The sequence below is a fragment of the Notamacropus eugenii genome, chromosome 6 (genome assembly GCF_028372415.1).
Source record: "Notamacropus eugenii isolate mMacEug1 chromosome 6, mMacEug1.pri_v2, whole genome shotgun sequence".
In the NCBI taxonomy this organism is placed as follows: Eukaryota; Metazoa; Chordata; class Mammalia; order Diprotodontia; family Macropodidae; genus Notamacropus; species Notamacropus eugenii.
The window spans coordinates 234,159,518-234,172,082 of NC_092877.1; the positions used below are offsets into that span (position 1 = coordinate 234,159,518).

At 35.5% G+C, this 12,565-nt stretch overlaps 1 protein-coding gene across 2 annotated transcripts in view; it reads right to left on the reverse strand.

Annotated features, from left to right (window-relative positions):
• GPC6 (glypican 6) overlaps window positions 1-12,565 on the reverse strand; it is a 1,287,247-nt gene that overhangs the window by 698,280 nt on the left and 576,402 nt on the right. The gene's annotated exons all lie outside the window — the stretch shown is intronic.

Here is a 12,565-nt window from a genome sequence, read left to right on the forward strand (position 1 = left end):
GACCTCGGGCAAGGGTGAGGTAACTCACACTCCTCCTGCCCCCCAATCTCCAATATACTAATGGACTTGTCTGAGCTTAATGGAAGCCATTTACTCAATAACTGAATTTGTTCAAGAAGACACTGTTTTGCATAAAGACCCTTGACATTGGAGCATCTGTAGTCCCCAGTCAGTTGATGTTTTCAGACTAGAAAGTAACCTGCAGTACATCCTTCAAATGTACAACAGTCGGCAATGATATGCTGAAATATTATCTAGATCCATTCCAAATAGCCTAAAGTCATGTAAAACTCTGTAGAGACACAGACTTCCTAAATTATCCTGGTTAGAAGGAATATTGCCTTTTGCTATATATATATGTATATAAAGCCTAATCCTTTGCTGCTTATTAGAATGGGTTAAGCGTTCAATGACAATCTTGGCTTAATCTCTACTTTCCTGGATACATAGAACTGCTAGATCAAATCCATACCAGGTTGTTTAGTCATGAGAGAGGACTTTAAACTGTTGTTGAACTTGGATGTGCTTAAATAATTTCATTAGTGTTTGTGTTATGACTAAACAGAAGCTTTCTGTCTTCAGATGCTTTATTGCATTTTAATGGTGCACAAAATGATTTTCTTAACATAAAATTTTGCAGCTGACTAGTTGGCACTCTGTAGAAGGATGGGCTAGGCCAGCAGTACATCTACATGTCTTCATTAGTGAAGAAAGAGGAGAGAATACAATTGAATCCTCTTGGCAAAGGACCATCATTGCTTAATGAAACTTTAAATGAGATCTTAGGCTGTTGATAGAAAAATAATTATTACAAAATAATCCTTATAAATCTGATGGAAATGAACCCCTTAAACACAAGTGAGGAACATTCTGCATCTGAAATCTTGTCTTCAGTTGGCTTACATGAGACCAGTTTTTGGATTTTCCTCTAGTTTCCATGAACATTCCTTGGATGACTTCCTTATCAGAGCCCCTAAGTATTCTTCATGGTTTTTGCTTTGGTCCACTGCTCTTTTCGCCAAATAATTGTTTTCCTTTGTAATCTCACTGACGCTCATTTTTGAAATGGTCACCCATACTTCTAAACCAGACCCCTCTCTAGAGTCTATTCCCTCACTTTTAATTTCCAATTTATTATTTCTTCCTGTACACACTCACACTATCTTAACCGCCATAAATATCTCCTGCTACTCCTAAACCAGCCCCCTCTTTTGTTGTCAATGAAAAGATAACAATTTTTTTATCTCTTTGAAAACATTCTACTGTTAACTTCAAACATACTAAAATATTTTGGAATCTTCAGCTCTTGCCCCCTTTTTCAGCCACTACATTTAATAAGTTGTTAAAACTCAGAAAATTTTTTTAAACTTTCTAAGAGCTCTGATATCCATCCCTCTAATCATTATTTTCTATTTCCATCCTCATTGGGACCACCCTTTTATAGGCCTTTCCACAGGCCTTTATCACCTCATACCTAGATTATTGCTGTAGCTACTTAAGTATTTTCCCTGTCTCTAGTCTCTCTCCAATGTATCCCACACACAGTATATTGGAAAATACTAATATTCTTTAAGCACTACTTTGTTGATGTCAAATTCTCACTTTAAAGACTTTCATCGGCCCTACTGCCTATGAAACAAACGAGAAATGACTTAGTCTGTCATCCAACGCGCTCTAAAACTGGGTCCATCATATCTTTCCAATTTATAGGCCAATATATTGTTGTTTACTCATTCTGTCATGTCGTACTCTGACCCTGGGGACCACAGCAAGCCGTTACTCTCCAAGGAATTTTCTTGGCAATGATTCTGGAACAGTTTGCCATTTCCTTCTCCAGTAGATCAGGGCAAACAGGGGCTAAATGACTTGAACATAGTCACACTGCAAGTATCTGAGGCCAAATGTGAACTTACATCTTCCTGACTCAAAGCGCAGTACACCATTCACCGCATCTCCTAGTTGTTTCTTATAGGCCAGTACTTCCCTAGATCTGTAAGCTTACAATTCAAACAATCTACATTACTTGTCATTCCCCAGTCATGCCTTACCTAGTATTATTTATAAACTTTTTTAAAGTTGTACTCCCCACTTGGAAGACTATTTTCCTTAATCTAGACCCATGGAAGAGTCTCACATATTCCTCAAAATCCTGTTCCAGTAATACCACCTCTGTACAACCTTACCTGACTGAAGAAAGTAAAAGTATTCTTTGTCTCCCTTGAGTTCTGGAGTAGTTTGACTATGTCATTTTCATAATCTTTTCTTTTTTACCTAAACTTTATTTTATGGTTTGTTATCTATGTACACATCTCATCTCCCCTCCTATAGAATAACCTCCCTGAATGCAGATATACAGGGCTGATAACAACTTTTTTTCTTCCAGGGAGTATAATGTCTTCTGTATAGTAGGTATTCAATATCTGTTGACTATATGACCGAATGAATAAAGCCAGTCATACTCAAAATTTACAAATGTGGTGGTCTATTGAGACCACTTTAAAACTGTTAAAGCTTTCATATCACAATAAGTAACAAAATAAATTTTATTTAAGTGAAAAGGTGGTACAAAATAGTATGATATTTCCAGTTAAGGATAAAATGGTAGTCTTTAATTCAGTTTGTGGATTGCCTCAAATATCAGTATCACAGGTAAGAGGGACAGTTATACTTTAACCTTTACAAATCTTTGTTTTAAATAATTTGGTTAAGACATTAAGGTGGTTTTAATGAAGCCAGGAATTTCATATAGCAGTAATGTCAGCTGTTGAGTAATGAAAAACATTACACACTCATTTATATGGGACATCAGGGCTGTTTTATAGGTTGCTTTACAACTTGACTAAGTCAAAGGTCATATGGAAATGAGGAAATTGAAAAAAAGTCTGTTATTATAGGGCTAATTAGTTATAATATCTAGTGAAATCTGAAGTGGTGGGAAATGAATTGCTCTGTGGGTAGCCTAGATATATAGATTTGCTCTTGAGAAACAAAAATAGTTTTCAGAATTTTCTATTAATGGCTTTGCTTAATTATTTTGTATTGATTCTGGATACTCTTTTGAAAAGCATGAATACTTCTGTTGCACATAAAAACTAATTAATCCTTTAAATGGATTTTAAAAAATCTCACACCCACCTATGTTCTACTCTGATTCCCAATTTTTCATATTTAACTGGATATTACTAGAATATATCCTTACCACTCCAATTCTCTTCCTTTAAGCTTTATATGTATAAATACATGTCCTGGACCTGATTCTCTCTCTGTCTCTGTCTCTCCCCCTCCATCCTATCTCTCTTTCTCCATCTCTCTATCTATCTCTGTCTGTCTCTCTGTCTCTCTTTCTCTCTCAACTGGGAACTTGTATTTCTTCAAGACGGAAGGAAAAGGAATGACCTTGGTTAATTGCGCCTCAATCGTCAGCCAATCAGTATGTTTATGAGTAGATGAAGGGGGCTGTCAGCCATTAGGAACCACAATCTTGTTTGCATTTCTGGGCTGTCTCTCCCCTCCCCCATCCATTTCTTAAGAAAAGCATTAAGCCTTTTCTTCCCTCCCTACCCCCACTTCATCACACACTTCCCAACTGAGATTTTTCAATTTAGAGCAAAGAAGCTGTGGTTTGCATTATTCCACCTTCCCAGTTGTAAAAATCGACTGTTCACATCATATGGGAGGCTTGTCTCTATTGTAGGAAAAGAAATCAGGTACTCACATATAGATACAGACAGAATGTAAATATTAGAGAAAATACAGTATGACATATGTTATATAGCTGCTGTACTGCTATTTCAAAGTAATAACCATCTCCATGAAATGGACTTGTAAAGGTAGAATCTCATAATATTACAAGGTAAAGGAATGAAATTTAAGTTAATCTATCCACTAGATGTTTTTAATATCACTCCCGCTTCAGAGAAATGATACGTACTTTGCATAACATTTAAAAAAAAAAGAACTTTGTGTTTTTTCAAATTCCCTCCAGTTTATGTATGAATTCCAAATACCTTATTTTTAAAAATCTTTTTCCATGAATATCAGTAAGACTAGGAAGAAGAAATCTGATGGAAAGGACAATCAAATTCATAAAAGTGTATTCTGAATGTTTGATTCCATTGGTTACGCAGAAAGCAGTAAATAGATATGCTTCAATAAAATTCTTCTAAATGTAATCAAAATACAATGAACAATTTATTGAATATATCTGGAAAGCACCAGATGATCAATTCTGCATTAAACAAAGATCATGGAATATGTACTTCTTGTCCTCAAGAATCTTGCAATATGTAAGAAGAACATATGAAAATTAAGTCACAATGTAAATTAAATACTGTTAGATGATATATTTGGCAAAATTCATCTATTCTCTCTATATGCATATATATATATATATATACAAACACATATTAATAAATATTTTATTACTATGTTTCAGGCACTAAACTAGGTGTTAGTGACACAAGAATAAAAATACAACTGTCCTCAAGAAACTTATATTCTATCTATATGAAAAATAAATACAGAGTAATTTGATGGGGAGATTCAGAGCCCTAGCAGATGTTGGAAGGGAACAGAAATTATTTCATGTAGAAGAAAGCATGTGAGCTTAGTTTAGAAGGAAATAAGGAATTCTAAGAGATTGAATGGAGGAGAGAAAACATTCCAGTCACAGGGGAGAGACAGTGCAAAGGCATGTAAAAGAAAGCTGGACCGTTAGGTGTTAGAAATAGCAATTAGGCCAATCTGACTGTACTACAAAGTATTTGAAGGAAAGTAATAGACAACAAAGTTGGAAAAGTAGCATCAAGAATTATAGTTGAAGGGGCCCTTATGGCTCATCTCATCCATATACTTTATTTTAAAGGACCAGAGAGCTAGAGTCAAACTCAGATCTAGGAATTTCAACTCATAATTCAATGCTCTTTCTAATGTAACCTACTACCTCAAGGGCCTGAAAAGATAAACAGATTATTTGATCCTAAAGGCAACCAGGATCCATGGACCTTAACTAAGTAACAGAGTGATATCTTATACCTATCAATCTTGCACATTAGCAAAGTCTATGTGCATAAGCTGGCATTTTGAAGAAAAATGTTACAGAGTTGAAGAAAATAATTTTATATCAGCTCTTACAGTGAAAGATGACTTTGTGGGCTTGAAAGTGCCCTCATTCTTCACTTTATTTGGTACATACTGACATAATTTAAAGGATCCTGGTATATCTATTCATCTCATCCAGAGATCCCTCCATTTTCCATGATAAACTCTGTTCAGTTTCAACTCCATGGAACATCATGCCTTCCCAGGTGTTCTGATAATATGTTTTTTGTTTCAGTATAATCAAGTGCCTCTGATTGAATGATGTAATGAGAGAAGATCTTCCCCACCCATTAATGGACCTGGGAAGATTTGTTGGAAGGCCTACACCTTTTGTTAAGTTTCTAATGAGGCACTGGTTCTTCAGGGTTGTGATGCCCTTGGGCTCTAAAAAATGTATAAATACTCTGAGGATGAGGTTTTACTTTGGAGCTTACTGATTGGAAGTATTTGTTTGGCCAGATGAGACTCTGGGCAGCCACTAAGCAGCCACTGGCTTTGGAAACCTAGATGTTGGTGCTTTCTTTTCTGGTAACTATGTATGTATGTAATGGTCAGACAGTTGGATCTGTCTGTTGATCTATGATGCATGTATTGCTTATGTCAGAAATTTGGAAGCATGTTTGTTGATTTAGATTTCTCTATATTTTCTCTGAAGTTCAAGGTGCTGACTTTTTCCTCTGAACTAAATGAATGATACATGTGATTGATTAAAATGATTGCTGACCCCTCAAAAGTTGCCTTCCTTTTAGAAAAGCAGATCAAAGAACCTGTGATAGCAGGACCCCTGTGTATGTTGGGGTGCTTACTGTTACAACAGGACAAATTGAGCATCTGTAATTTTCTCACCTTGCAGATTAATTGAGCTTTTGAAATTAAGAACCTGTTTAGCTCCCTCACTTGAATCTCTTCTCTAACTAGAGGGCCAGAGCAATAAACTCCTCCCCAAACCTTCCTTTACAGAATGTTGAAAACTTTGTAGATAGCTCTCCATTTTCTATCAATGGCTCTGCTTACTTTCAGCTCCAAAAGACTTCATGTTCCGTGGGGCAGATACCCCCTGCTGCCTTCCCTACTTTCATCACCCCTCCATTTTCACTTTCCTTTTGTGTACTGTCTTCCCTCCTTAGAATATAAACTCCTTGATAACAGTGACTGTCTGTTTCATCTTTGTAAGCCAGTTTTTTAACACAGTATCTGGTACACAGAAGTTGCTTAATAAATTTTATTGAATTTACACATATTCTCATTTTATACCTTAGCCAAATATAAATGATTGTCTAGTACTAAGTTCAGTAAAGAGGTAGGAGATGAAGGTATTACTAAATTATGAAGCAAAGTACACCAAAGTATTTTGTTTAGGGCTGAAAATGTGAGAGATAGGGACACAAAGTGCAGGAAGAGATTCATCATCTATGGCAGGAATGCCGAGGGCAAAACTGAGATGTTCAAGATATCTGATACCAGGTGTGTTGATACAGCTTCTGTTACAGGACCAGAGACTGGCTAGTATTTGGGGGTATCTGAGAGCTATTTAGTCTATAAAGATAAGCCAGACCACCTATCAAAATAAGCCCAGTGATTATTCTTTCCATTTTAGCACTCAAAGTACACAAAATATGATGCCACTTCAGCTATCTTGACATGTGTAACAAAGATGTTAAAGAACAAAAATCCTGTCAAAGGAGACCAGTTCTTTTGAAGAAAAATATTGACATTTCAAAAAGAACAAAGCTGTCAGTGGCCCCTATATCTTTAACATCCCCTCCACTGGTAGAAGAAGGCACACAGGTTAACAGATTTAGCAGGGAAAGCAGGATCTAGCCCATTGACAGCTAGGAAATGAAATGACACCAAGTATTCAATGTCTGCCCTCAATTAGCCTATGCAAAGCAAGAATTAATTACCAACATTGAAAAGGTTCACCTTTGACTCTCATTTCAAGTTCTCACTTATATTGTGTGCTTCTCTGGTGATATTAATGGAAGTCCAATGCATTTGATAACTGGCTATGTGTATGTGTATGTATATGTATATACATGTACATATATACACATGTGTATATATGTATACATATATACACACATATGTATATGTGTCTATGTGTATTCCTAATGTGTCTGATCCTTTTATCTGGCAACGGACATCTAATCAAAGAGGAAGTAGAGTACTAACAGCATTTTGGGAGGGCTAAAGAAACTATGATTTACTGATGGAACAGCTGTATTAGAAGAATGATTAGCAAAAGAAAATTTTATTTGTTTTGCATACATATTAGTTTTATAATATGAAATGCTTTCATAAAGTATATTCACGTAATCTTACAAAATTATTTTATGCTTATAAGTAATTATAAAAAGACTGTAACTTGAAGATACAATTATAGTACATGGTACATCACCAACTCCTTGATGAATCAAGTTCAATTAAAAAAAATGACCAACAAGATAAAAAAACATCACAGAATCTACTGGAGGAGGTGGGATCTTAAAGGCCTTCTTAGTCCCATGTATCTCAATATATCTCTAGAACATATCCAATAAGTGGTAATTCAGCCTTTGACCAAAGACCACAAATACCGAGAAATCTATTGTCTCTTGAGGCAATTCATTCTATTTTTGGATAGCTCCAATTGTTCAGATGCTTTCCATTTCATCAAATGTTCTCTGAAATTGGAAATACTTGTATGGTCCCAATAAGAATGTATGTTTTCTTTCTGAACACTCTGCTAGATAAGTATAAAGCACTATCTCTTTAGGTACTGCATTTCATATGGAACAAATTGGTGACGACAGAAGTAGAAAAAAACCCTTTTACATGATGAAAAGAAGTTAAATGAATTGGCAAAGAACTCAAGGTACTACCTATCTCATCAATGAACAGTTTGTTATCTGAAAGGAGTAGGAAATAAAATTTTGATTTAATATGAACTGCTGCTAAAATCTATTTAAAGAAATATATCTATATGTAAAGAATTGTCAAATGTGATTTGAGTAACATAGGGATAGAAAATATACTGTGGCACAAATATAAAGACTTAAACCACTTTATGGAGAATGTAGGATGATGTCTCAATTTTATATAAACATTCTGATAGTATAACATGGCATCAAAAGAACTGATATGTGTAAAGAAACAGTTTCAAGGACCCTGTGTGGATATGTAGCACCACCAAGTTTTGGTAGTTCTTTTCTGGGAACTTTTTTAAAATTAATTAATTTATTTTTTAAAAAATTATTCATTAATTTGTTTTCAGTTTTCTACAATCACTTCCATAAATCTTAGATTTTCTCCCCCTCTCTGACACGGCATGCAGTCTTATATGGGTTCTACACATACATACTTATTGAACACATTTTCACATTAGTCATGTTGCGTAGAAAAACTAAAATGAATGGGAGGAGCCATGAGAAAAATCACAACAAAATATAACACAAGAGAAAATATTCTCTGGGAACTTAGACCCTCCAGTGTGAAAGCAAATTGGCATAAGTGAGCCAGGCTGGATGTATATAGGCATGTAGTCACCCTAAGTAAGGGTTGTGAGGTATTATAGTGAGTTTAGCCTCCTATGTACCTGTTACTTAAGTTCAGAGAGTTTTCTCCCCAGTAGGTTAGCCATTTGATGGTGAATTCTTTAGATATGATAATTCACGATACAAAAGAAAATAAAGATAAGATAGTCTTTAATCCTGTGTGGATCTCTTCCACTTCTAACATGATGGTCAGCAAACATTTATTAAATTCCTACCATATGTTAGGCACATTTCTAACCACAGGTCATGTCATGAAAGTTAAGTGATAGTTCCAGTCCTCAAGGAGCTCACAGTCCCATGGGGGAGACAACACACAAACAACTCTGTACAAAGATATATACCAGATAAATTGGAGATAATTGAGACAGGGAAGACAGTAACAGTAGGGGCGTATGAGAAAAGAACAGGGGCTAGAAGATACCAAAAAATCACTGTTGTTAGAACTTCTAAAAATAAAAAAAAGTTTTATTCAAATGTGGGGTCATAGCACAATGGCTCAAGAGCCTAAAAGGACCTCAAAGGGACCTCATTTCTAGTCTAACCCCCAGTTTTTTAGATGATGAAACAATAGCCCAATGTGAACCTGTTACTGGAGGAAATACACATACAATCCTTATCATTCTTACTAAAAATGACGTGAGAAGCTATAATGAGTTCTAACTACATGAAAGCTTGGCTCAGAGGTTTTTCTGGGAGAAGCACATAAAGGTCTTGGTAGAAGTAATTATCATGTATCTAATGAGAACAAGAAATACGATTTCATAGCACATTTGGTCATCTAGTATTTTATAAAAACTTAGTAAGACTCTCTGAATTAAATCAGTATTAACTCAAGGGTTTCAAAGCAAAAATGGGCATAGAGAAAGAGGGGAAAACTTCAAATGTGTTTCAGTAGTAATGAACAAGAGATGTGAAAGTTTTATAGACTATATTAATGCATTTCTCTTATGTATCAGGAATACTTTCTTCTTGAGAGCCAAGAGGTGCTGGACATGATTAGCACCACATAACATCATCAAAAATGAAATTGATTATATTTTAGCGGCAGGAAATGACTAGTTACTGATGTGGGAGTCATTTCCAAATCAACCATCTGTGTGTTAGAACCACTGACTTGTTAGAAGGGAGATCAAAAGTAATACCAAATTAAAAGAATAAGAATGAGAATATGTGGCATTCAATTGAAGTAACTCCAACCTGGCCTATCTAAACAAGATGCCAAAGTGGGAAATGGACAAAAGGGATCAACACAGACTATCACTGTTTCAGAAGGGAAGTTTAATTGATGGTCAGCAGTTGCCACAATGAAAACAAAAAAACTAGAGACTCCCCCAGTTCATCTTGACGTCACTTGCCAAGCAGAGACACGGAAGCCAAGTATAGCAGTGGTAGAACAGTGGTGTCAGACTCAAATAGAAACAGGTTATGAAACCATAATGTGGATCCTTGCCATCTTTGCATTGTCTTACCAGTGGATTTAATAAGCTTTATAAAAATATTTAATAAACATTTAATAAAATGACAACTAGTACACTTCACAAGTATGGGTGCAGCAGATATGACTTTCATTATGGTGAAAAACCAATACATAGTAGTATATGGTAACGTACCATAGTGTCCACATAACTGACTGTATCCTACTGTCAAATTCTTATGCTGAAAAGGAATTAGGGAGTGCAGTAGAAACAGGGCCTGGATTAAGGAAGACCAGAATTCAAATCCCACCTCAGACACTAAATATGTGTCTCTGGACAAGTAATTTAATATCTCAACTTCAGTTTTGTTATATTCAAAAGGAAGAGTTTTCATTCCATGGTTTCTCAGGTCTGTCACAGTTCTCAAAATCTATGATCTTTGATAAGTGTAATAAGATTTACTAATGGTAAAAGAGAATATGGAGCTTCTATATACAATTTGAAAAGTTAGGTAAACAAGAAAATATGATAAATCAGAACCATTAGTTAATCTACCTTGTATATAAATACTAGCCAAATTGGATTAAATCACATCTGGGTTTAGAAAAGAAAGTTGTAAAAATTCTTTACATATTCTAGGTCATCTAAAGCCCCATTAATTCAACAATTGAAGTACTTATTGCATATTTGCTATAAGCAAAGCATGGAGCTGAGCACTGGGAATACAAAGATAGACATATTCCAGAACTCAGTTTAGTGGAGAAGATAAGTACCCATCATATATCTGCTCAAATTAGGAAAGTCAGACATTTTTCTAGTCAATAACTGTCAACAAGTATTTAGTAAATGCCTACTGTGTGCTGAGCATGGTCGACTAGGTTGTGCAGTGGATAGACTTTTGGGGCTAGAGTCAGGAAGACTCATCTTTCTGAGTTCAAATCTAGCCTCAGATGCTTACTAGCTGTGTGACACTGGACAAGTCACTTAACTTTGTTTGTCTCAGTTTCCACATCTGTAAAATGAGCTGGTCAAGGAAATGGCAAACCATGCCAGTATCGTTGCCAAGAAAACCCCTCACAAAAGATCACAGAATCGGACATGACTGAAAATTACTAAACAAAAACCAGAAAAAAAATGTGCCAAGCACTGTACTAAGTGCTGGAAATAAAAAGAGAGGGGGGAAGAACTGTCCCTGCCCTCAAAGAGCGTACATTCTGATTTCTGTATTAATAGTTTTCCATTTAAAAGAAACAAAACAATCTGAAAGTGTTCCTTTCTCTATTCTAATATTCAATGAAAAAGCTGGATTTTATTAGGAAATTCCATTTACTGAGTTGTGTAATTTCAGAAGACTGGCTTTGCCTTTTTTAAACTGAAAGAGCATTTGAAGACTAGACAGCCAAAAATAGCTAATCATGATACTCCAGAAGAACTCTGTGTCATTTTCTGAAAACTCATTTGTGAACAGAGTCTATTCCTGGAATAATGTTATATGATGGTGAGGAAAGCAGTCTGTTTTGATGCTTGTCAACTCCTACCCTGACAGGTGTCAGTGAACCAAATCCTCTTGGCTTTAAGCAAAACAAGCATAGGTAAACTGTGTTTGCATCAGCTAATGCTGCAACAGCCCATAAAATAGAACGTTTGGTTACTGAAAAATTCCATTGTCCTAGAGCCATGGCACTCAAAGTGTGGACCAAGGATCTCTGGGTTCTGAGACACTTTTAGGGGATTCTACAAGACCAAAAGCATTTTCACAATAATACTAAGATGTTTTAATTTCTAAAAGGATAAATATTGACAGATATAACCCCCATAAATGAAAGCTTTTGAGGGGGTCCTCAATATGTGTATTTTTAAAAATGTGAGTGGATCCTAAGACAAAAAGTTTGGGAACTGTTTCATAGAGTATGTTAAGGTATCATGTTTGTTGCTTACAAGAGTGTAGACTCAGGTATGGATTGCAAAGGCTCTGTTTTATGACACACTCCTTCACTTTTTATACCTTCACTCTTTATACCTTTTATTCAAAACCAGTCTATTGTCATGGGAACAGAGCACATAGGATCAAAGGCTTAGATCTGGAAGGGACCTTAGAAATTCTCAAGGCCACGAATTCTTATTTTTCTTCTTTTTACATCACATATACCTTTGGTATGGTGAGGCCCATGGACTCTTCCTTAGAGTGATGCATTTAAATGCATAGATTTTATAAAGAAACAAATTCTACTGAAACACAGTTATCAAAATATTTTTTAAAAGAGATTTACAGACTCCAGATGAAGAACTCTCAATCTAAACAATCTCCTAATATTACAGATAAAAAACTTTGTAATAAGTGTTGGAGAAAGAGTTTGAAGCCAGGCCTTCTAAATCTAAATTCAGTATTCCCTCTCCCTAATAAACTCGGTACATACATTTATGCCATCAGATAACTATAAACTGGAAGATCCAGAGTCTACTGTCAGGGAATATTTTAACCACATTCCAGTTTGACTGAAACTCCATGTCAGGGTG